Here is a 26,540-nt window from a genome sequence, read left to right as displayed (position 1 = left end):
CCAGTCAGCATAACCGGTCACATCCTTCTGCGTTTTGGAGGGTCCAACCCATTCAGAAAAGCCTAACAAGCATGCGGGACCCCAGGAGACTTAGATTCGCTGAAGGAAAGGAAGGAGTTGGAGCCACGGAGAGAAAGCTTGCATCTCTGCACAGAGCTAGTCTCCCCAGCTTCCCCGACATGGCCGCATCCCAGCCCTCCTCCTCTGAACTCTCCCTTCCTCATGCCACACTCGCCTGGTGTCAGCCAGGAACTGCTCTTGTCAGCTCTCCCCACGCCATGCATTCCCTCCGCCTCACCCAGCTTCAATGCCTTCTAGTTGCTGAATGGCTCAGAGCTGTCTCCTAAGTTCCAGAATCACGACTCTGCCCACAGATGAAAACCTCCACCTGGCTCCTTCAACCACAAGGCACCTTCCACCCAACAGGGCTGAAATCCAAGCCATCCTCGCTCCACGTCTCTGAAGTCTGTCTCCCCTCCCGCGCTCCTTCCCGGGTGAAGGGCACCGCCATCTTCCTCAGGGCCCAAGACAGAAGCCTGAGTCAGCCTCGATGCCTTCCTCTCGGTGGCCATTCACATGCTGAGTCTCTCTTCTAACCGTGTCGCAAGTCTGTTTGGCTCTTCCCACTTCCACAGCCACGGCTTCAGCTTCACCTTGGTGCAATGGCAACACCTGAACCCGGGGCCCCGCCTCAAATCCTCCCAGCCCCCAGCTGCCGTCCCACACTGCTGAAGAGGAACTAACTGCCCAAAGGTACAAATCCGCTTATGCCATTCGCCTGAACAGAACCTCCTGACCACACTCCACTGCTCTCAACATGAAGACAAAACACCAGGGACAATTTCACTCCCCCAAGGGGCATCTGGCAGTGTCTGGAGCTGTTTTTACTTGCCAAAAATGAGGAGGTGGGAGTTGCTACTGCTATCTCGTACCCAGGCCATGGATGCTGTCAAACATCCTGAAATGCACAGGACAGTCCCTGCCCCCACTGCAGCAAAGAACTATCTAGCCCCCAAAATCAACAATACTGAGGGTTAGAAGCCAGAAGGCACAGGGGCCCTGTGTAACCTTTTCATCTTCTTGCCGTTTTCTTTTTATGTTTTTATTAATTTTTTTTGAGTCATGGTCTCACTCTGTAACCCAGGCTGGAATGCTTGGCATGATCACGCCTCACCACAACCTCTACCTCCTGGGCTCAGGTGATCCTTCTGTCTCAGTAGGTGGGACTACAGACGAATGCCACCATTCCTGGCTAATGTCTTTTAATTTTTGTAGACACGAGGTCTCTCTTAATGGCCTGGGCTGGTCTCAAACCCCTGGGCTCAAGCGATCCTCCCGCCTCAGCCTCCCAAGTGCTAGGATTACAGGTGTGAGCCACTGCGCCCGGCCCTTCCGGTCATGTCCTACCCTCTACATCCCAGCATCACCTAAACGCCATAGACCAGCCAATTAAACTTCTCAAAGGCACGTGTGCTCGTCTCCGCTAGGTCCTCCCATACTTCATTCATTCGGCCTTGAACACCGTTCACACTGTTTGCCTGCCGCTTTCTTTACCTACCTAATTCCTAGTCTGCCTTTTGGCTACAGCTCAGGCATTACTTACCCTCAGAAACCCTTCCTGTTCCCCAAGGCAATTAGCGCCCTGCCCTGCCCTGAACATCAGACGGCTTCATAATCACCTGCAGACTTGTCCTTGTCTCCCCAGACAATCAGAGTCCACGCCTCTCTTGCCCTCTGTTTGATTCCAGCATCCAGCACAAAGCCTGGTACCCAGCTGGCACTCACATACTCATGAAATGAATGTATAATTGAAATGGTCATCAAACTACCAACACTCTTCATTGAGCACATCTCCATCAGCAGTCTTACCAGTTAGCCTCCACATCTAAGTCCCTACAGGAAGTAAGCGTGGGCAAGTTCAGAAAAGTGGCAGTGATGCCCTGTTACATTAGTCAGGGAGCTGAGAGCCAGGGAAAATTATGCTGGTGAGTAAAACTGTTGGCAAATCAGGCCAGTCTTTGGAATGCGGCCATCTATCTGGCTTTAATAGCAATTAGGAGCAGCAAAATAGAACATGCTGGAAAAACTGTAAATACTGAATCAGTTACTGTCCCAGTTTATTGTTCAGATAAAAATAAAACACAGGGAAAATTTCCATTCTTGGGCAAAATGACATAAAAGTGAAGCAGGAAAGAAGTAGACCTCGCTTTCCACCCATGGATCTGAATCACAGGCATCGGCCTGTTGAATAGCTAGAAAAGGACATCAAGCCTTGTGTCTGAGGACGCCCTCACTCTCAAAAAAAGAGCTGAGGATATCAAAAAGCTTTTGTTTCTGTGAGTTACACCTACTGGCATGGAGAGCACTGGTCATGTGAATGCCTGTGATTCGATTTCTTGTGGTGTGCTACCCAGCAGGGCAGCACCGGTACCACCCAGGAACTTACAGAAATGCAGATCATGGCCCATCTCAGACTGCTGCCATCAGGGTTCCAGGGCAGGCCCTGCAAGTCGTGTTCAGCCAGCCTCCCAGGCTTTCTGCTGCTGGCTGCAGTGTAGGAACCGCCGCTCTCATTCCTCCTCTCACTCGAGCAAAACTCCATCTTCGCGACAATAACACTCGTGTGAAACCTGCTACGTGCCAAGCCCTGTTCTATGCTGCTCTGCATTAATGCACAATGAATACAACTACTACAGTCCCGCTTTACAGACGAGGGAACACATGGACAGTGTCACTTTGGTTCAAAAAATTACAGAAACTCCTGGTTTTCCTTGAAATCACCACAGAATCAGAGCTCATGAGCTTTGGAGCTCCTTGAAGACGTCTTTCTCCTCCTGACCAGCCTCAATTCATGGCTTCCCTGTCCTCCCTTCAGACTCCTGAATTCTTGAACTTCAAAGTCAAACCAAGTGCATGCCTGTCCCTGACCTCCCTCACCCCCACGGCATGGTTTCTTGAGCCCGGCCACCCTCAGAGTGCAGTCTGTCTGTACTGGGGAATGAACAGGGTGGTGGGGAAGGGGAGTGGAGGGGCGCCCCAAAACTCTGGTGGGAAACCACAAGGCCAAAATTGTTTCTCTAATAGTACCAAGGTGTATTTGCCTTTTCCACTGTGTTGACACTTGTACCAAATGTAGCAAAGCCACAGCAGGGGAAGTGCTAAGGCCACCACAGTTATGCGGGCAGTGGCTTCAAAGGCCGCATGGGGCTATGTGTCCCCCACAGCCGTGTACCCCCGAAAAAACAAACACTCATTTCGATTAAGAACACTCTTGACAGAGGAGTAAGAATTATTCATTTTATTACACCTTGAGTACACATCTTTTTAATATTCTGTGTGACGAGATGGGAAAAATGCATGGAACACTGCTATTACATACGTCAATACAGCAGTGGTCACAAAGAGAAGCACGCGTGCCATTGTTTGAGTTGCAAACTCAGCTAATTGCTTTTCTTTCATTGTACATAATTTTTACCTGAAAGGAAAACGCACAAAGTAAAGTTACTTAGACTTGGGAAGTTGGCAGACGTTTTCTTGAAAATGAATGAGATATTGAAAACCAGTGAGTCATCTTATCACTTCAAGGAAAACGACTCATAGTCATTGATGCCCATGATAAAAGCCTGGTTATCAAGTGAAAATTAGGATTTTACAAAACTTGTATCTGCTACCATGAGCTTAACTCCCCACTACACAAAGCCTTTTCTGATGAAATATTTGAGTGGCGATATTAAGAAATGTGATTTCTGGATACTGTATCATGAAAGGTGTCAACATTTGAAGGATCCATATTAACTCAGTGAACCAATATTTTCAAATGACCAAGGCAATATGTTATAAAATCCATTCAAAGAGCAGGCTAGACCAACGGATTTCGAAGTAACAGAATATGAAAAGGTCACTGATTCAGTTTCAGATCTCACATTGCAACTAACCTTTAGGAAACGACCAGCTGGAGCGCTGCTGTCGTATCACAGCAGAATGTCCGCAATTACCCGAAAAGGCTATTCAGTGCCTCCTTTTCTCAACTACACATCTGTGAGAGGCGGAATTTTCTTCATCGGCTTCAACCAGCGCAGCGTACTGGGACAGAGGGAATGCAGAAGCAGACAGGAGAACCCATATCTATGTCTCCTATTAAGGCACACAGTAGAGAGGTGTGTAGAAATGTTTTATCTTTCGTGCTAACATTTTATTTTGGAAAATATAATTATTTAGCACAAATAGCTATTATGCATGTTACCACATAATGAATTTATTTCCATTACTTTTAAATGAATTAATACATATTTTAAAATCTTTCCAGTTTTAATTTCTAATACTCTATAAATATCAATAGATATAACTCACATAAACAAGCTTTTTGAGACTCTCAATACTTTTTTTAAGAGCATAAAGGGGTCCTAGGATATGAGGTTTGAAAACTACTGTCTTAGCCTATAAACTCTCCTCTTTGCATATAGTCCCCCAAGCTTCTGGTCTGCATCTCACATTGCTTCCAAAAGTCTTCTCCGGCTGGCACTCAACCAACTCTAATCACTTCTCGACTCTGTAGCTACATGTAGCATATTCAGGTCTTTGTACCTTTATAAGCCCAGGTTTGAGTAAAAGGACTTGTGACCGCGACCCAGCTTGTTCACTTACTGGTATGACCTTGAAAAGGCCCCTTGCTCTAAGTCTTGGGATCCTCATTTGTAAAACAGAGATAACAGCAATGCCTACTTCATTAGGACTGCCGGGGGGGGGGGGGGGGTGTTATGGATGGATGAATGCGTGTCCCCAAAATCCCCATGCTGAAGTCCTCATCTCCAGTGAAGCTGTATTGGGAGTACGGAAGTAGTCAAGGTCAAAGAGGTCACAAGTGTAGAGCCCTGATCCCGTGGGATTATGGTTCTGATAAGAAGAAACACCAAGGAGCTCGTTCTCGCTCTACCGCGTGAGAACATAGCAAGAAGGTGCAAGGAAGAGAGCCCTCACTAGAAATCAAATCACTGGACCCTTGATCTTGGACTTCTAATCTCCAGAGCTGTGCAAAAGTGCATTTCTGTTGTTGAAGCCAACCCCCAGACCGCAAACCGGCACTGGTCTGTGGCCTGTTAGGAACCAGGCAGCGCAACAGGAAGTGCGTTTCAGGGTAAGCAGAGCCCCGCCTTCTGCCAGATCCGTGGCAGCATTAGATTCTCATAGGAGCACAGACTCTATTGTGAACTGCACATGTGAGAGGCCTAGGTTGCGTGCTCCTTATGAGAATCTAATGCCTGATGATCTGAGGTGGAGCCCAGGCAGTGATGCCAGTGCTAGGAGCAGCTGCCAATACAAACTAACATTAGCAGTGAGGTTTGACGGCACCTCCCCATCACCCAGTCTGTGGAAAAACTGTCTTCCACGTAATCAGTCCCTGATGCCAAAAAGCTTGGGGACCGCTGGTTTAAGCCACCCAGTCTATGCGTTTTGTGATGGCAATTTGTGCAGACTAAGACAATCAGTAAGATGAGGAACACCTTGAGCACAGTTCCTGGTACACAGTGAGCACAAGAAATATTCTCTGTTCTTCTTCTTATTAACCCAACAAATATTTATTTAGTGTCTACTACAGTTACCAAGGCTCCTGCCATCATGCGGCTTATAGTCTGGGGTGGCAGGAGGGAAGAGTTTAAACCAGTAATTATTCAAAAAATATAAAACTCTAGTTGTGTTCAATGTTGTGGAGAAAATAAAAAATGCTAAAAAGAGAGACCTGATGTGAGTTAGCACATACATTAATTAGCTCAATTTAGTTATTCCACAACGTGTTCATGCTTCAAGACATGTTGTACATAATAGACATATACAATTTTTTGTCACTTAAAAATAGAGAAATAAACTTTTTGGGGGGGAAGCCCTAACATAGACTGGAAAAGGGGTTACACATTAAGGAAGGCATTTTTGAGAATGTGGCCTTTATGACGCCTTCCACATCAAGACTCCACAAAACGCAGCTTCCCTTGTGGACCCCACACAGGGTGGAAGGACTGCTTCTTTCATTATTAGATATGTTTTCTACCTAATTCAAGTTATACTCAGAAGCTTGTTTCTCGTTTTTTATAAGCCACTTCCAAACTTAATGTTTATTCTGGCTTCTATATGAATGTCTAAGCTTAGTGTTTGTGGAGAATTACTAAGAGAAGTAGAATTACCTTCTGAGGAAACTGAAAAATGACCTTTCCAGGCAAAAAAGCAGAAGATAAAAGGATCAATAAACAAAAGTCCCCAGTTTCCCAATCCGCCTGACGAATGTTACAAGCAGAAAGAATTTAATTCATAAGGTCAGAACCTTCAGAGAAGGAAAGACCAGTAGGTGAGAACAAGGACACAGGGGAGTCTATGAAAGGAGACTCTGGTCTCACTGTTAAGTGATTTATCCTGATCAAAGAGCAAGAGCCATGAAAGCTTTGAAAAATGATTCACGGGGCTGAGAAGTACATAGCTGTGGATATGCCAGTGGAAGCAGTGTATTTCAACCACCTGTCCTCAGAAACAAAGCATCCTCTTAGCAAAACACAGACCCCGCAAGGAGGAGCCCACAGAAGGAAGAGAAGCTGCTGAGCCTTCCCGTGGGCAGAGACAGTGCAGGGGCTCCCAGGCTGCGTGTGGAGAGGGTGAAATATTCAAGGATGGCTCTCTTCACCTCCTCCTCCGGCATTCCCACCGAAGTTCTGCGAGAGCAGGACTCTTCAGAAACTCTCTTTCCACGTCGAGGAGCGTGCAGGCTCCCGGCAAATCATGAAATGCACACAGCCAGTGGGAGAAACCCCCAGCTGGAGCCGCAGAGCCTGGCGCCCACCTCAGTCCCTGACGCCAGGCAGAAGCTGTGGTCCCCAGGCCAAGACTCCCCACCTCTCATGTGAGGATAACGAGTTTTAAAGGAAATTAGTTCGGACACAAAAGCAGCTCTGCCTTCCTGGAAATAAGGTACTGATACAGTCCAAACAGCCCCACACTCTGTGTTAGCGCTGTATTTGTCTCTTTAATTAGATGATGCTCAGAGCTGGAATTTACCATCTGTAGACGTGGGTACCCCTTCCATTCCAGAGAGCACAAAGGCATTCTGGACCGTCCAAGAGGGTAACCAAAGCAAGAGCAACTCAGGCTCCCTTACTCTTGTCTCCTCTTTTCCCTCGTCAGTGTGTTTTTCCACCGGTCTCTGTACTTTGGCCCAAGACCAGGTCCACCCTTCACACTCCAGTGTCAGGGAAAATGACCTCCCTCCCCTCCAGTGTCAGGGAAAAGAGCCCCCGTGTTTTACTGCTCTCAATCTCTCAGCTTCCAACACACAAGCTGTGTATATGCCATTCCACCCTCTCTTCCTTCCCTCCCATCTCAAAAGAACAAAAGTGATGACAGAGAGAACGGATGATCGACAGATGATAAAGATACAGATAGATGAGAAACAGATGAGAGATAGATAAATATATAGATGGATGATTGATAGATGAGACAGACAGATAGACAGACAGACACAGGTAGATACATACAGATAGATGATAGGTCAATATAGATAAAAAGATTAGGTAGGTGACAGGCAACAGATAGGTGATAGATGATAGGCAAGCAGAAGACAGATGACAGGTAGATGCTAGGTAGGGATATAGCTGACACATAGATGACAGACAGGTAGAAGACCGTTGACAGGAAGGCTGTAGGTAGGTGACAGACACGTAGATACAGAGGCAGATAACAGACTTTAGATAGCTAGCTGGGCTATAGGTAGATGGTAGGTGGGTGATAGATGATTAGATAGATAGGTGGATAGATATTAACAGATGACAGACGCAGGTGTCCTTTATCCGGTTTACTCTGGCCGCCCTGCAATGCCTGTAGCTCAGACCCACCAGCTCCCCAGGGCCTCCAGCTACCTCTTCTCTCTTTTCTCCTCCATCTATTGCTTTAAATTTGTTTTTAATTAACACTTTGTAATTGCACACATTTATGGGGCACAAGGTGACATTCTGATATATATGTTGTATGACGATCAAATCAGCGTATCCAGCAAGACCGACCCTGATGTGTCTACCATTGCTAGGTGGTAAGGACTTTCCAAAGCCTGTCTTCTAGCTATGTGGCCATGTACGGTGTCACACAGTTAACCATTGTCACTCTCCTGGGCAACAGAGCACCAGGTTGGTGACAGATAAGAGATGACAGGCAGGCAGGTAGGTGACAGACAGACGGGTAGGCAGGTAGGTAGGCAGGTAGGTGATAGGGAGCTGATCCATAGATGACAGTAGGTAGATGGGTGACAGACAGGTGGGTAGGCAGGTAGGTGATAGGGAGCTGATCCATCGATGACAGGTAATGGAAAGAGGATAGACCGACAGACATTCATAGGCGACTTCTACCATGCCTCCTATCTAACTGTGACTGTACCCACTGAGCAACCTCTCCCTACCTCTCCTCTTCCCTCCAGAGTCCCGGTAACCACTGTTCTACTTTCTGCTTTTATAAGAGCAACCCTTTCTTTTTTTCAGATTCTACATATGAGTGAGAGTGTGTGGCATTTGTCTTTCTGTATCCGGCTTATTTCAAACACCTCCTTCTTTACAAGTATACACGTGTTCGAGTCGGGTCCAGATTTTCCGAAGACAGGCCAGTGTCCTGATCCCATGCTCCTCTCCAGGTAGGACCTTCCCTCACTCAGCACAGCTTCTTCAGGGCCGAGCTTCCCGAAAGGGCAGTCCACACGAGTGTTCTCCACCCCAATGTACAAATGGATCATCTGAAGATCACTGTAAAATGCAGGTTCTGATTCAGTAAGATGGTGCGGGGCCAGAGATTCTGAATTTCTAACAAGCTCCCAGGAGATAACAATGCTGCAGGTCTGCAGACCACATTTTGAGAAGTTTCTACACTCTGGCTTCACTTCCACCGTTTTCACTACCAGAACCAATATCAACTTTTAAATGAGCTTCTGGGATGGGAGTATAAATATTAAATGAACATAACAACCCCTTACTGGTCTTCTAATATGTTAAAAAATTCTTTTAATGTCAAAAATTTTTAACTCTAGACTCTTGTTGTTGTTGTTACTGTTGAATTTACTCTTTGCAGGCTTCTGATCTCTCAAAGGGAAAAGTTTTGCCAAGGTAGCAGAAGTGAAACAAAAAAGGGCAGAAGCACTAAAAGGTGTCAAAATTGGCAAGTTCAAAAAGAGTCTCAATAAATGTACGGCATCAAACAAAGACTATGCTGAAGGTGACTGGAGTTTAAATATGTAAGAATAAACATACAGGCCAGATGCAGTGGCTCAGCCTATAATCCCAGCCCTTTGGGAGGCCAAGGTGAGAAGACTGCCTGAGCGCGGGGGTTCAAAACCAACCTGGGCCACTTGGTGAGACTTCGTCTCTACAATAAATCACAAAATCAAGCCGGGTGTAGTGGCATGCATCTGTAGTTCCAGCTGCTTGGAAGGCTAAGGTGGAAGGATCGCCTGAGCCCAAGCATCACCTGAGCCCAGCAGGTTGAGGCTGCAGTGGCCGTGAGCATGCCACAACACTCCATCCCCTGGGCAGCAAGAGTGAGACTCCAACTCAAAAAAAAAAAAAAAAAAGGAACAAACAATTTTTCATAAACAAATTCTGAGTTGTTTTTCTCCCCCCTTCTCCCAGAGCTCAAATGCCTAAGCAGGGATTTGCCTGTTGACATCCTTGGACCCTGTGTGGCTACCCTATCTCTCCTGCCTTCCAGCAGGATTGCCAAGTGCTCCAGAGTACCTCCAAGTAAGTAAATACTTCGTTGCCATTTGTAGCAAACATGGCTGCCTGAATCCAGCTAGCCAAAGAGACTGTTTGGTCACCAGTAGTATAATCTACAAGAAAGTGATGCTGAATGTGGTAATTAATTCATCTGGACGGAACACATGTATTGTGCCTGTCCAGTCAGTGAACTGGCATGCACATACATTCCTAGAGTAAAATATGCATACATATCACAGCTTAACTTTTACTCCATTCCAGGCCTCACGATGGAATATCAAGTAAGCAATTATAGAACCACAGAATGGAAAACAAGCAAGGTATTTTGGTTAAAGAAGCCGTGGTGGCTCTGAAGCAGAAGGCATTCGCCTATTGTGTGTCATAACAAAGGCGGTAATTTATTTCAATGCCATTTAGAATGCACAGCGACTCTGCAGAAAAACATCCCAAACATTAAGAAGAAGATCAGAGGGAAAACTGTAATTTCCTAGCCACGGACGCCGGAACCAGAACTTTAACAACAGCAAGAGGTTGAAATGGCACATTCTGAGTTTTTTTAAAGACTCACGCTTTAGGAAGTAGGAGAGGGCAGGAGGGAGGGATGAAGACGCAGTTTCCTTGGAAACTAAATGTGAGATTATTGCAGCAGTAGCCTCAGGAATCATTGTTGAGAAGGCGAAAATACTGCTCATCTGCTTAAAACTGGACAAGGGTAATTTAGAGCCTAAGTAATTGTGATCTCTGCAAGAATCCTCAGGGAACTCTAAAGACTGCCAGAGCGGAGGTGCCGTGCAAAGCTCATAAATCTACAGAGGAACATGAGAAGGGACCTTTGTGACGTGGCAGAAAGCAGACAACCACGGTAATGAGTTGCATGAACGACGTCCAGGGCGTAGGTATGCAAAGGCACCACCAGGCAGCTCAGTCTCCCACGCGCCTGGGTCCTTTCCTGTGGCCTGAGAGTGCACCCCGCTCCCAGATAAGCAGGTTTGCGGGAAAGCCAGCCCGCACTCCTTACCCCAGCCCCACCACTCCCTAGCTCTCTGAGCTTGGACATCCCACGACCTTCACTGGGTCTCATCTAGAAAAACAGCGAAGACACAGGATTACTGTGAGAATTGCATGAAGGAGGCAAAGCCCAGACCACCACCTGACATGCAGAAGGGGCTCGTACAAGCTAATGTCCTTTCTCTTCTGTCACCAGCAACCCCAAATCTGAGAGGACCTGCATGTAATGTTTACCTGTTCCAAAGAACGCTCCCAGAGGTCCAGCAGGGAAAGACCCTGGTTTATTAGAACTCTCAAGAGGCACCGATGGTGGCCGGACGATGATGAAAGAATCTGTGCTTTGGGACAGGACAGCAAGCAGTTGTGGAGTCAACCAAGTTCATCACTCAACTTGCTACCCGGCGGTTACAATCACAGTGAGTAAGGGGGCCACTCACAGGGTTCTCATCTCTGCCCCATCGCCTGCACCCTGTGACTCATTTCTGGGAATATGCATATCCTACGGAGACCAACCTAAGCCAGAAGCTGTTCCCTGAGGGCGGGGCAGGAAGAAGCCAGGTATCAGGGAACAGTCTATGTCCAGACAATCACCTCATGTCTTCTCAGTGGCCAATGGCTTTATTTTGACTGTCTGCTTCTTTCCATCAGGGACATTCCATATGAACAAAGAAGTACATTTTGTATTAGAGCCCACGGCAAGACATGTTTATGAAGAAAATCTAGGGTGTAGCGTCTGGTCAAGCCACAGGAGGGGCGTATGGGCCCTCACTGCCAATCACACACTCAAGAACAAATCCTGCGGATGACATGGGGCAGTGGGTAGCAGGGCATCAGGTGTGTGAGTGAGAAGCTAAGTTGAATTCAGAATGCCGGAAGGAGAACTGAGCCTAAGAGTTCAGTCGCCTCCTGGTCTCCGTGGGAGGTTGGCTCCAAGACCTCCAGAGATACCAAGAACCCTGGATGCACGAGTCCCGGATATACCAGGTGTAGTAAGTACTTGCATGTAACTGCCCACCTCCTCCTGTAGACTTTAAATCATCTCTGGATTACTTATAACACATAATCCAATGTAAATGTATTGTTTCAGGAATAATAAGAAGAAGAAAATGTCTGTACGTGTTTAGAACAGGTGTGATGTTTCCCCCAAATATGTTTGATCTACAGTTGGTTAAATCCATAGATGTAGAACTCACAGACATGGAGGACCAGCTGTATTCCTCCACGGGGCGGGGCCACGTCTGGCCTGTCCATCTCTGTGTCCCCGGCACAACGCCTGGAATACAGTACGTGCCCCATGAAGTGTGTATCTGTAGAATGTATGCTAAGGGCAGCAAGGCATGCCGGGAGCTCATGGGCCAAGCCACAGAGGGGTCAGGAGCCAGGATCAGGGTACAAGGTGAGAGCAGCACAGACGAATGCCACGGAAAAAGAAAAGCCTCTTCCCTCCATGACACGCTCATACATGGCATTTTGCAAATATTTATGAAGTGTCTATCATGTTCCGGGCACTGTTTTAAGAACAAGACAAAGAAAAGGCCTCCCCTCCCGGAGCTTATGCTCTAGTGACTCGGTTAGTTGTTACATTAAAACAGTGTATGTGACACCAGGCACGGAAGCTCATGCTGTCATCCCAGCACTTTAGGAGGCCAAGGCGGGAGGACTGGTTGAGCCCAGGAGTTCGAGACCAGCCTGGGCAACATAGCAAAACCTCGTCTCTATAAACAATCAAACAAATAAAATAAAAAGAAAATGGTGTACATGTCTGTCTGTTCCACTCACTCGCAAGCTTCTCCAGGCTGGGCCCGGGTCTGGGCCATCTCCGATTCCTCAGTGCTGGCCCCAGGGCCTACAGCCCCACGATAAGGCATTCTTGAACTGAACCAAAAAAAGTCAAGTAGCACAGATTAACACGCCTTGGGGTAGGAAGTTCTGCCGTCCTAGATTCGAGTCTCAGCTCCAGCACTGGCTAGCATGGTAACCTGGCGCAAGTTACTTGACCTCACCATTCCTCAGTTTCCTCATCTGTACAATGAAGAGTGTAGTGTGGCGTTCACGGGGTTTTGACGAGGCTTAAAAGAGGCGCTGCCTTTAAAGAAATTAGCATGGAGGAAGGCCCTTGGTGGCCAGGAAGTGATACCTGCTGCTCTCATGATCATGGTCATGACTGTTTCTCATCAGAAACAGAAGCCCACATGTCCACATGGCTGAACCGTGTGAGCAGAAAAGTAGACAAACCCTCACCCGTACAACTTTTAACTCAGAATAAGCCCATGTGATACAAAAGAACCCTCCCCCTCTGTTACCCACCTCTAAAGAAGACCCCGGCCCCCACTAAGGCAGGCCAACAAAATCCACTTTGTGCGACAAAGCACCCCTGATCTGGCCCAGAACCCTTCCCAAAGTGAGCCCAGAAGCTGAGCCTAAGGCTGAACTGCATCAGTTTCTATGGGAGGTTCCCTTTAGGGGGTTTGCTCCCAGGGACCACTCTCAAAGAGTCATGCTCAGCTCTTTCTTGCCAGCTTTAGTCCTTGGCAAATTCTGAAGCGCTAGAACCCTCTGGGCTGCCCATATACTTCTTAACTCAGTTGTGGTGATGTGGATAAGCTGACTTACATATCATAAAGCAGAACTGACTCTCTCAAAGAAATATCCCTGTTGAGATGCTTCTGGTGATCAATAACACAGTTAATAATTAGAAGCGGACTAAAGGAAGAAAATTATGGAAGAATATATAAGTAGTTATTAAAGTGGGTCACTCGCATGGGCTCAAGGTAGAGAGAGGAGAGAGAAGAGGCAAGAAGAAATAAGAGCGACTAATATACATACCAGCAGGCATAACTTTACATGAATGCAGAGGCAGGACAAGTATTGACGTATATGTGCATATACTACAATGAATTAGGTTTCAATAACATATATATGACATATTCAATGACATACATACTATCACATGCTACATAATGACATCTTGATCAATGGCAGACTGCAAGTACAACAGTATTTCCACAATATTATAATACCATATTTTACTGCACCTTTCCTATTAATATGTTCAGATATGCTTAGATACACCAACACTTACCACTGTGTTACAACTACTTACAGTGTGTATTACGGTAACATGCTGTTTGGAGCCTAGGATTAGTAGACTAACTATAGCACAGAGCCTGTGCATGTTGTAGGCTATACCACTCTTGTGCATGTAAGTACACTCTATGATGTTCCCACGAGGACGAAAGTAGCCTCACAACTGATTTTTTAGGACGTATCCCTGTTGCTGTGACACATTTCTGCATGCATACATATAGACACTGCTTGTCTCTATCCACTAAAACATATGAAACACATATCTTCAATAACGCACATAACATGCACGATATATGTGAAGGACATATGTAGTCATTATGAGTCTTCACCCACACAGGAAAAAAAAAAAGAACCATTTCTGAAATTTAGTATGGAAATAACCACAAACAAAGAGGATATGCAGGCTTGGAGTTCTCTGGTGTAGACCATTTTCTTAAGTAAATAATAATATGGTATTATATCAGTGAACCAATGAACTGGAGTCTCTTCTCTAGATGAGTCTACAAATACTGGGACTAAACTAGTATACAGAAAAGTCTCCTAAATGTTCATTATATGACCCCAAGACTTACAGCACCTCCCACATCATTGTTATTCCTCTCTAGTCCTCTCCATAATCATATATTGAACAGAATCCCAAGCAGATCCCCATTCTATCTACATGGCAGCGTCGGCAAATTCTGTGATAACCTGATGTCTAGCTTTAGACACCAATACCATAAATACAGATTCCACTTCTCAAACGACAATTTTGCACATAGTAAAATAAGTGGCAAGTCAAAACTCAAATGACTAAAGTTGTTTTAGGTAATTCATGGGTTGTAAAAACTAATGAGAAGTAAAAAAGAAATTATGAGGGTATTACAGCACTCCCATTAAAATGAAAATCTATGTTACAAACTTTATGCTCTTCAAATACCACACCAGACTGAAGCATCGCCCAATATATCAAGTGCTCTGCTACTAAAAAAAAATCCCTTTGTTTATGCAGAATGACAGCCTTGCTTATTAATTTTCAGATATACCTGGTTAGTTATCCTTTTAAACCAAAATCATCCCCAATTTATGTGACCATGAAAGTTTATTTTTAATCAGCAATTCACTTGAGCAACTAAAATGAAAATAATTGCAAAAGACCAGCATATACCAAACACACACTCACTTGAAGTGCAGTAGGATGAACTGAAAGCAGAGAGATAATCAACGCTCTACAAAGAACAGAAACTCCTCTGAAGTCGTTTCCAGCGTCAGCACTAAGAAACTAGGATGTGCAGGAGAAACCCTCATGCAGCAACACCCAGTCCTCCAGATATTCATTCCACGCTGCAGAACAGACTGTCTAGGCCCATCTGCAAAAAAACGGCCTTGCTGTCCCTCTTTTATTTCCTCCTAAGAGTGGCTACCCAGTACAAAGAGGACACTCTGCATTTGGGTACAGACTGGACAAATGATTGCTGGTAATCAGATGGCACAATTTACCTCTTGAAAAACTGTGGAGTGATTTCTAACACCAATAATGTCAATGCTAAGTGTAGCTCATGAGAGTGAAAATGCTTATTTCATTTCGGTCTCCGAACCCAGGGTGCAGAGAAAACAAATAGACAGGGCACATTTTATAACTAGATGCTCACATTTCTGTCAACGGGGTTTGCTGATAGCACAGGGGGTACTTGCCACATCATAAAAGAGATTCGGTGACCCTTGCAGGTATAAGAAAGACGCACTCTAATTCGAATTTCTGAGTATTCTGTCCTGTCACAGCATTAAAATAATCATGCAAATCTGCCTCCAGCTGGTCTCTGATTTGCATTCATTTTTTCTGTTGAAATAATTTATACATACTTGTACCAAATTCTAAATTCTAATCTTAACATTCAGTCTTAGAAGAACAGACGTTTATAATATTCGAATTAAATTTACAATATTAATAGACAGCAATCATTAGCTTTATAAGTGTGTTGCTGCCAAACCTGGTTAATAAACAAGCGACTTGCATGCATGCTCTTCACAAAAGTGAGCACTTTGCCACTTTTTTTTGGCTAACATAAAAATAGCTATAACATGAGTATTACCTTCTTAACACATGGACAGTAAAAGCACATAACATACTGCATGCTGATTAAGTGTAAGTAGACAAAGAATGACTCTCCACAAACTCTGTGTAATTGAAAAAATACTCTCCAATCTGTAGTTATATTTAATTTTAATAACTTGCATAAGAACAATGAGAAAATTTATGCCCTGGAAGTCCTTATTTATTCAAAGATCATTCAAGCAAAAACCCAAGAGTCACTAACAGGTAGCTCATGCTCCTTGAGGAAATGTAAAATAGAAGAAATCCAAACTTTTCTTCTAGAAAAGTCACACAGGGTTTGAGCCAGTTCCTGGTTCCACTTCCACTGATAGTCCACCCAAACTCTGAATGAGTTAAGTCTTAAATCAAAGCTCCACCAATACTCACAACAACAGTAGTAGTAATAACCATTATGTTTTTAATGCACACCTGATCTGACTCTTCAGTTGGGGAACTTAAGAATTAGTTCTGTTTTGCAAAACAACACCATGAAGTCACAGTTATCCTTATCTTTAAATTGGGGAAACTTGGCCTCTGAGAAGTAACTTGCTGAGTGTCACACAATTAAGGAGTGACAAAGCTGAAGCTAAAAGTCAGATTTCAAGGATGAGGAGAAAAGGGAACATGTCTACACTGCTGGTAGGAATGCAAACTAGTTCAAGCTCTATGGAAAACGGTCTGGTGATTCCTAAAACTAGAAATTGACCTTCCATATGACCCAGCAATCTCCCTTCTGGGAGTACACCCAGAGGAACTTAAATCATTCTACAAAAAAGATACCTGTGCATGCATGTTTATTGCAGCATTATTCACAATAGCAAAAACATGGAACCAACCATGTTGCTCATAAAAACTGGACTGGAAAAAAAATGTGGTACACATACACCATGGAATATTACACAGTCATAAAAAAGGAAAAAATTTTGGACTTCGCAGCAACGTGGATGGATTTGGAGTCTATAATAGTGATTTAACACACGAACAAATAACTAAGTACCACATGTTCTCACTCATAAGACCCTGAGCACTTACCACAATACCATAAGAAAGGGATTGACGGTCGCCAGAAACTGCCTGGGGGGCTGGGGGGACCCACATCGCATCAATGAGGGTACCTGATCTCAAACCAGATGAAGTGGGGACCAAAGGGAGGCCCAAACTTTACCTGTACGATGACCACTTGTACACCTAATTCTGAATTGTATCCCACATCTTTAAAATAAAATAAAAAGCCGGGCTCGGTGGCTCAGCCTGTCATCCCGCGCCTTTGGGAGGCTGAGGTGAGAGGATGGCCTGAGCCCGCGGGTTCGAGACCTGCCTGGGCAGTGAGACCTCATCTCTACAATAAAACCAAAAAATCAGCCAGGCATGGTAGCGCATGCCTGTAATTCCAGCTACTCGGAAGGCTGAGGCGGAAGGATCTCCGGAGCCCAGCAGGTCGAGCTGCGGTGGCCGGGGGCAGCCACTGCACCCCAGTCTGGGCGACAGAGTGAGACTCCAACTCAAAAATAAAATAAAATAAAATAAAAGCCAGATTTACTAAGAATACATCAGTTTGACGAGTGCTTGCTGACCTCCTACTGTATGGATCCGCATTGTCATAACAAAGGCCCTGTGCTCGCAGACTTTGGATCCCCATGTTTGTTAGCACTCTCTGAATAATCAGTTGACAAAATAAATAAGTAGAATGTCAGATGATGGAATGTGCAGTGAAGAAAAGCAAAGCAGGGTGAGGGACCCCAGGAAGTGAGTTATCCAAGGAGTTCCATTTTTATACACCCTGGGCTGGAACTGACTCTAACTGGGCAAAATTGGCCAGACTTGAAGCAGAGTGAGGGAACCACAGAGAGCCCGAATTCTGCAAAAATCTTTCAGGCAGAGGAAACAAGGCAGCGGACCCAGGGGCAGGAGCACGCCTGGCCAGAAGAGAAGCCGCAGAGAGAAAGTGGAGGCCAGAGGCACGAGGGCCTTACAGCACCCCCATTCAAACAGAGACCGATAGCTCGAACTGCACACTCTGCAAGCGCCACGCCAGACCGAAGCATCACCCGATACGTCAAGTGTCCTGTCCCCTGTTTATGTGGAGTGTCAACCTTGCTTATTAATTTCCAGAAATACCTTGGTTTTCATCCTTTTAAACCAAAATCAAAGTTATCCTTTTAAGCCAAAATCATCCCCAATTTACGTGGCCATAAAAAAGTTCACTTTTAATCAGCAATTCACCTGAGTACTAAAATGAAAATAATTGCAAAAGACCAGAGTATACCCCCCTCACACATACACTCTCTCCCCTTCTCTCTCTCTCTCTCTCTCTCTCTCTCTCTCTCTCTCTCTTACTTGAAGTGCAGTAGGGTGAACTACAAGCAGAAAGATAATCGACGCTCTACAAAGAACAGAAACTCCTATGAAATCATTCTCACGGACCGCACTAAGAAACTAGGATGGGCAGGAGAAACCCTCACGCAGCAACACTCAGCCCTCCAGATATTCGTTCCAAGCTGCAGGACAGGCTGTCTAGACCCGTCTGCAAAAGCAGCCTCACTGGCCTCTTATTGCCTCGCCAGAGTGGCTACCCGGTGCAAAGAGGACGCTCTGCAATCAAGGGACGAGAAGTCCGAGATGGGTAAGAGATGTGGATGCAGATGCCACACTGTGGGGGGTTCTGGGGAGCCCATAAAGCCTTTGGCTTTGACTCTGAGAGACAAAAGAGACGCTACCTGAGTCGTGTTTAAAGCCTTATCAGGACACCATGCTCGGAGAGACTCAAGAACAAGGGAAGAAGCTGCTAGAGCAACTAGGAGATGGCAGTCACCTTCCAGGCCCCCCACCATGGTGGCTCAGACCTGGGTGTTAACAACGGAGGTGGGGAGAGCAGGTGGCCTCTCGATGTCATTTACAGGGTTCACGATTTAAATGTGGATGTGAATAACAGACAAAAGTCAAACGACGACTCCTAGGAGTTTGACCTCAGCAAATGGAAAGATGGGAGAGGAGCTGTGCGCTGAGAAGAACCCGCAGAAAATCTATCAGACTTCAAGGTCAGTGCTCTCTCAAAACCACCATGCCATTTCACAAAGGTACACCTTGTGCTGAAATGAGCTTACAGCCCAATTCAGACCCACCTGGTGTGTCCAGTCCTGTCCACCAGGCTGGGACATGCCCAGTGGGGAGACCCTGCTGGCTGGGCCCCCCATGGAAAGCAGAGGTTCCGAAATGGTGTTCTGGGGAAGGCTAACTTGGGAGCCCCTGCGTGAAGACAGAGAACAGACAGCAGAATCCAGACGGAGGGCTGAAGGGGCCAGACCAGCACATGGACAGCAGACATAAGGGACAGACAGCAGTGCGGGCAGGGAAGAGGCAGCGGGTGACCAAGGTCAGTGGCAAGGGCTAAGTCTGGTTTGCTCGACAGGGTCTTCCCTCTCGCGGCCCCGGGAACTCAAGAGACTTCTCAACTCCACCTCCAGTTCAGCTGCCTCAGCTCTGCTCGGAACTGATTCACATACCCCGGTCCCTCAGACGACCCCATCTGAACAAAGGCATCCAAGGCTCATCGTCCTCTTTCTCTGCCTTTCCCTCCCTCCTTCTCCCCCATCCTCATTTTAATTAAAACCAGCGATCTTGACCCGTCGTTGTCAAAGCTGGTCATGCATGACAGACTCTTAAGTACAGATTTCTGTGTGGTACATGTACACGACGGGGTAGCACACAGTCATAAGGAAGGGCAAAATCATGGACTTCGCAGCAAGTCGGATGGAGTTGAAGCCCATCACACCTAGTGATCGATCACAGAAACAAAGAACTGAATGCATCAGCCACTGAGCACATTAATCACATGAGCTCAAGAGAGGAATCAGGGGTCACAGGACACTGGGCGTGGAGGGACGTGCCACAACACGAGGGGGACCCAGTCCCAAACCAGGGGAAGCGCGGCCCAGCTGGAGGCCCAAACTCCACCCGCTCGAAGCGGACTTGTGCAGCCGATCATGACTTGTGCCCCACATCTCTATAACAAAAGGAAATAAAAAATAAAATGCAGATTTCTAGGCCCACACCAGATGCACTGAATTAGAATTTGCAGGGAGGAGAGGTGTCAGTCAGGTTTGGAGACCTCCCTGGGTTTGGCAAGAAACTCGAGGACGGTACAACACGTAGCTTGAGCATGGCCGTGTTTCCTTTTGGCCACACCATGAGGGCCTGTGGAGGGTTGGCCCGTCATCCCACGAGCTTCTCACGTTTTTCTTCGAGGAGTCAAAGGTCGGAGGCCTTCCTGAGAAACACCCATGCCCTTGGGTCTGGTGAAGCCTCATGACATCCGCCTCCTACATGAGCACAAGGCCTCTCTTTCTAAAGCGGCGTACCCGCTGGGGAGGCCAGCTGTGCTTCTGCTTCTTTACCTTGTTTATTCTCTCCTGCGTAGATACTTTAATGAATGTTTAATCTTCCTGTGTTTATGCCCCGAGGCAGAGCCTTCGAAGGCCAGTGAATTCAAAATCTTACAGCCTCATAACAGTTCACAGGTTTAAACATTAAATAATCATGGCAATTCAAAGTAAAGACCAAAACCCCACCGTCCGCTCAGACTGCCAGGGACGCTGGGTTAGTGTGTGCAGTACCTTCTCGGCCCAGTCTGTAGTTTTATTTTTATTCTCCAACTGTTACACCGGTAGATGTAGATGGCCACTTCTGCTCCCTCGTTCCCAGGGAGGGGCTGTATTCTGTGAAAAAAGGGGCCTGTCACTCAAGAGTGATGACATCAGTGCAGCAGGGCTGGACCAGACATAATTCCTAAAGCCCATCAGGGGATACTGTCTGAGGCTGCATTACCCAGCAGTCCATCTGTGCAGAGCTCTGGATGTGAGGGGAAGGTTTCTGTCACTCACGGTGTCTCAAGGAGTCCCCTGACAGCTTACTCATTAAGTGCATTTTAATATTAATTCTCCTCTGCACTCCAGCTGACCTTCACACACATTCACTGAGTCTCAGAAACGCAGAGCACAATGACCTAGGAAGGCACGGAGGCGAAGAAAGCTGCACTTGAACTCTGGCCCCCGTGCAGCCACACAAAAGTCAGTTGAAGTCAGACACGACGTTAGGTAGCTGGCCTCTCAGCACAGAGCCTAAAACACAGGTCAATGGGAACCCGATCAGTTGGGGTCTAAATTATTTTTCTCTCTGTACATTTTGGAGGAAATGCACCTCACAGGACACACAACAACAGAAGAAAATTTCAAGCTCTTTGGCAAATACATCCTGAAACCAACGCCATCTGTCTCCCCAGTCCTACAGAATGACACCTGGCCCCCAGAGCAATGACCCCAAGCATCTCGCGGGCACACAATTATGTCATCCCGTGTCTATTTCAAAGCTTGGGCCGAAAAGTTCTCCAAAAGAGGTTTCCATTGATCCTTTTTTGAAAATTGTGGTGAAATACACATAAAATAAAATGTACCCTCTTGGCCTTTTTGTTTTGTTTTAAGAGATGGGGTCTCTCTCTGCCACCTAGGCTGGAGTACAGTGGCACAATCATTCACCACTGCTGGCTAAACTCCTAGGCGTAAGCAATTCTCCTGTCTCAGCCTCCTGAGCAGCTGGGATTTCAAGTGCAAGCCACAGCTCCCTGCAAGAACCATTTTTAAATGTGCAGCTCAGTGATATTAAACACATTCAGGGTTGGGCAACCATCACCACCATCTACCTCCAGGATTCTTATCTTACAAAACTAAAACTCTGTGCCCATAAAACAATAACTTCTCCTTCCCTTCTGTTAACCTCTTAAGTAGAAAATCCTGCTAAACAGAAGCCCCTCTTCTTTAAATACTTTCATTGATGTTTTTACATGTACATAGAGCAAAATTAGGACTACCTTCTTCTATAAACATCATTCCTACTGAAATCCGGCCTGTACATTATGCTTGGGAAAAACTGTTACTTTGTTCCAGAAAGTCATGTTTAATCCTCAAGCATGTCAACAGCCAAGGCTGACGGGTGACCGATCGATCCAGTTAGCCTATTCTGAATGAGAAGTCGCAGACATCTTTTTTACTGACTCCCTGAATCAGTTTCCACCATCAATTAGGATTAGAGCTGTTTTCACAAGGATCTGGAAGATGACTACCCATCAAACCCCGTAATAATCTCTTTAAAGCACTAGGGAAAGTGACTGCCCAAAACTCCACCCCAAAACAGTGCTTGTGGCCTTTCAGAAACCAGCATTCTGTAAGTCAGCCCACGCCTTTTCTGCGCAGTGAGCAGGTGCAACGCTGAGACCATCTGGGCAGGGGCTTCCGTGCTCATCCAACGACAAGCCTGCGAGGGCGTGGGTGTCCCCGGAGTCACTGCCGCCTAAGATGAAGTTCCGTGTCTGTCCGTCTTTCTTCGTTCTGCATCATTAGTCCTAGGAGGGAGGGCACTAGGAAGCCTTCCAAGCCACAAACCACACATCTTGGGTCTGAGATGGCTAATTAGGATTCACCCTAAACTGTGAAAGAATAAACAGACATTAAATAATCATTATTTATAATTGGGGAATCAATTTACCCAAAAGGAAAAAAATAGACAAAGCTCAGATTGCCTTGGTGAATGTTTAATTTAGAAAAATGAAAGGGTGAGTAGTTCCCCAAATGGCCCATGGGCTTACATCCCAAAGTCAGTAACGTGGAAAGCGGGTTTCCAAAGGGGCAATGTGAAAACTGGGATGAGGACTTTCCTTCTTTTTCTTTTGAGTCGAAGTCTCACTGTCGCCCAGACTGGAGGGCAGTGGCCGCTCCCGGCCACCGCAGCCTCGACCTGCTGGGCTCCGGCGATCCTTCCGCCTCAGCCTTCCAAGTAGCTGGAACTACAGGTGCGCGCTACCACGCCGGGCTAATTTTGATTTATTGTAGAGATGAGGTCTCGCCTGCCCAGGCGAGTCTCGAACCCGTGGGCTCAGGCAATCCACTCACCTCAGCCTCCCAAAGGCACGGGATTACAGGCGGACTTTCATTCATAAAAGACCACACGAGGCCGGGCTCAGTGGCTCTGCCTGTCATCCCAGCACTTTGGGAGCCCGAGGCGAGTGGACTGCCTGAGCCCGCAGGTTCGCGATCAGCCTGGGCAACTTGGCGAGACCTTGTCTCTACAATAAATAAGTAAATGAATTAGCCAGGCATGGTAGCACATGCCTGTAGTTTCAGCTACTTTCCAAGGCTGAGGCGGAAGGATCGCTGGAGCCCAGCAGGTCGACGCTGGGGTGGCCATGAGCATGCCACTGCACTCCAACCTGGTGACAAAGTGAGACTACAACTCAAAAAAAAAAAAAAAGAGCACACAAAAAATGACGGCACCCACATGCAGCCAACGTGCAGGTCAAGCGGCCTCTCCTGAGCCCTGAGACGGGGCCAAGGGACAATACAGCTCAGAAGGGAGAAAACAATTGTCTTCCTCCCTTTCACAGCAAAGCAGTGGACGAGAGGAAGTTTTTCTAAGCCTTTAGTTTCTTCGTTTCTCCTACTTTGTACTTATTTCTCATCATCTGGTACTTCTAAGCCATGAGACCCTCTCGCTGCCTTAATCCCACTCTTTCAATCAGGCCCCCATCCTGGGCAGGTCTGCCCCCCGAAGACCTATCCTGCAGGGAGCTAACTTCAGGGGATTCCGAGAAATGAATCAAACCAAGATATGAATGAAGTAAGACATCGTGTTTTCTACTTTGCTTTAAAATAAGAGCTCTGGGCCGGGCATGGTGGCACATGCCTATAATCCCAGCACTTCGTGAGGTAAAGGCAGGAGGGTCGTTTGAGGCCCAGCATTTGAGACCCGCCTGAGCAACATGGCGAGACCCTTGACGCCACAAAACAGCAACACAAAACAAAAATTAGCCAGATGTAGTGGTGTGTGCCCACAGTCCTTGCTGCGCAGGAGGCTGAGTCAAAAGGATCGCTTGAGCCCATGAGTTCACAACCGCAGTGAGCTAGGACTGTGCCACTCTGCTCCAGCCTGGGTGACAGAGTGACACTCTATATGAAAAGAAAATTAAAAATTTTAAAAATAAAATAATCGCTTTGCAAAATTTAGCCTCAAAAATTCAAAACAAATGCAAACAGAAATCTGAAACCATATCATCCAATGGACTGAAATTATAAAAAGAGTAAGATTATCTGACTGGAGAATAAATGGGAAAATAACACTTGCTAAAAGCTCCTGGAAGTGGCAACCCTCTTTCAGGCCCCCTGCCCCTGTGGGAGCTTTTCTGTCTTCTTAATAAACTCCTGCTTTTTCAAACACAAAAAGCTCCTAGAAGCTGTGTAAACTGTCACAGTCTCTTGGGAGGGTACTTTGGTTACACATGTCTATAGTCTTTAAATTTTTTTTAATTAAAAAAAATTCACCCAGCAAAAACACTATTAAAAACTATGCACAGGACGCATTCAAAGACACGCACAAAGATGAATGTGTAAAGATGCTTAAGATGTCAAATTTTACAATAAAGAAAAATCAGATCTAAATGTCCACCAAGAGCAGATTGTTCAGTAAATAATGAAACATCCATTATTAGGTACCATAAAAAATATCCCCCCAAAATATTCACTGATATGGAAAGAATCCCCATGGTCTGTGCGAAGTAATAATAAAAGGGAAAACTAGGAAACAGAAAGAGTGAGAGGCAGGTAGGTAGGTAGGTATGTATATAAGTAGGTAGGTAGGTAAATAGGTAGATAGGTAAGTAAGTAGGTAGGTAGGTAAGTAAGGTAGGTAGGTAGTGTACAGGTAGGTAGGTAGGTAGGTAAGTAGGCAGGTAGATAGGTAACTAGGTAAGTAGATAGGTAGGTAGGTACATATATAAGTAGGTAGGTAGGTAGTAGATAGGTAAGTAGTAGATAGGTGGGTAGGTAGGTACATATATAAGTAGGTAGGTAGGCAGTAGACAGGTAGGTAGTAGATAGGTAGGCAGGTAGGTAGGTAGATAGGTAAATAGGTAAGTAGAAAGGTAAATAGGTAGGTAAGTTGTGTATAGCTAGGTAGATAAGTAGGCCAATAGGTAAATAGGTAGAGGTAGGTAACTAGTTAGATAGATAGGAAGGTAAGTAGATAGGTAGGTAGGCAAGTAGGTAGAAAGGAAGGTAAGTAGATAGGTAGGTAGGCAAGTAGGTAGGCAGGTAGGTAAATAGCTAGGTAGGTAGGTAAGTAGGTAGATATATAGGTAGATAGGTAGGTAAGTAGGTAGATAAGTAGGTAGGTAGACAGGTAAGTAGGTAGGTAGATAGACAGGTAAGTAGGTAGATAGGCAGACAGGTAGGTAGATAGATAAGTAGATAGGTAGATAGGTAAGTAGGTAGGTAGATAGGTAGGTAAGCAGATAAGTAAATAGCTAGGTAGGTAGGTAGATAGATAGGTGGGTAGGTAGATAGACAGGTAGGAAAGTAGGTAGATAAGTAGGTAGACAGGTAAGTAGGTAGATAGGCAGACAGGTAGGTCGATAAATAAATAGGTAGATAGATAAGTAGATAGGTAGGAAGATAGGCAATAAATAGGTAGTTGGTAGATAGGTAGATAGATAAGTAGGTAGATAGGCAGATAAGTAGGTAGGTAGGTAGGCAGATAGGTAGACAGGTAGAAAAGTAGATAAGTAGGTAGGTAGATTGGTAGGTAGAAAGATAGGTAGGCAGGTAAGTAGGTAGACAGACAGGTAGGGAGATAAGTAGGTAGATAGGTAGGTAGGTAGATAAGTAGGTAGTGGATAGGTAGGTAGGTAGATAGTAGATAGGTAGGTGGGTAGGTAGATAGGTGGGTAGGTAGTAGGCAGATAGGTAGGCAGTAGATAGGTAGGTGGGTAAGTTGGTAGGTAGGTAGATAAGGAAATAGGTAGGTAGACAGGCAGGTAGGCAGATAAGTAGGAAGATAGGTAGGTAGGTAGGCAGATAGATGGGGAGGTGGGTGGGTAGGTAGGTAGGTAGATAGGCAGGTAGACAGGTAGATAGATCAAAAATAAATAAAAGAACATTCACAAAAATGTAAAGAGCAGTTAACATTTTTTTTGTCTTTGTGGTTTTCTATAATTTTTAGGATTCTGTACTAACCATGAAATTAACTAAAACATCCTAAAATTATATAGAAAAGGTTGTATTTTAAATTTAATACAGAACACTACAAACAACAACATTAACAGCTTCACTAGAGAACTACCGAGAGGGCGTGGGCATGGGGTATGGCTGTCTGTTGCAAGAATGAACTGTTGGTAAGTGTGAGTTGCAGCCCCTATATGATATAATTCTCTGAGACAACACTCTCCACAACACACACACACACACACTCCAATGAATAACTGTTGGGTTAAGAGCAAACAATAAACACATAATACTAGAAGATGCATTCCTACCAATGTACAGTTCCACCCTCAGGTTTTTTCTAAATATGTGGCTGTTTCCTCTACTGTAAGAAATACTGTACTTTAGAACACTTGAAATCATGTAAATTATTCCTGGGAGTCTTAAAAAATTCATATTATTTACTCCTGAGAGACCACAACAGCATCTTTCCAGACTGCACCACGCCATTCTGTGAAACGAGGATTTTAATTTCTAGATGCCGCAGCAAGGCTTTGTGTTCAGATCAATAAGAGGAAATGAGCGACTGTGGTTTGCCTGCCTTCCACCAGACCCCCG

The 26,540-nt window shown here is 45.7% G+C and overlaps 1 long non-coding RNA gene across 1 annotated transcript; it reads right to left on the bottom strand.

The window, feature by feature from the left end:
* Window positions 1-3,310: 3,310 nt before the first annotated feature.
* Window positions 3,311-20,598, bottom strand: LOC110595232. Its single transcript, XR_002481686.1, has 3 exons — window positions 20,514-20,598; window positions 3,936-4,134; window positions 3,311-3,475 (listed from the first exon to the last, which is right to left on the bottom strand). It is a non-coding gene; the product is annotated as an uncharacterized LOC110595232 (long non-coding RNA).
* Between the last annotated feature and the right edge of the window lie 5,942 nt (window positions 20,599-26,540).

This window comes from Carlito syrichta, unplaced genomic scaffold, assembly GCF_000164805.1.
Source record: "Carlito syrichta isolate Samal-C Ts95f unplaced genomic scaffold, Tarsius_syrichta-2.0.1 Scaffold288154, whole genome shotgun sequence".
Classification (NCBI taxonomy): domain Eukaryota; kingdom Metazoa; phylum Chordata; class Mammalia; order Primates; family Tarsiidae; genus Carlito; species Carlito syrichta.
This window is presented reverse-complemented; position numbering and strand designations above follow the sequence as displayed.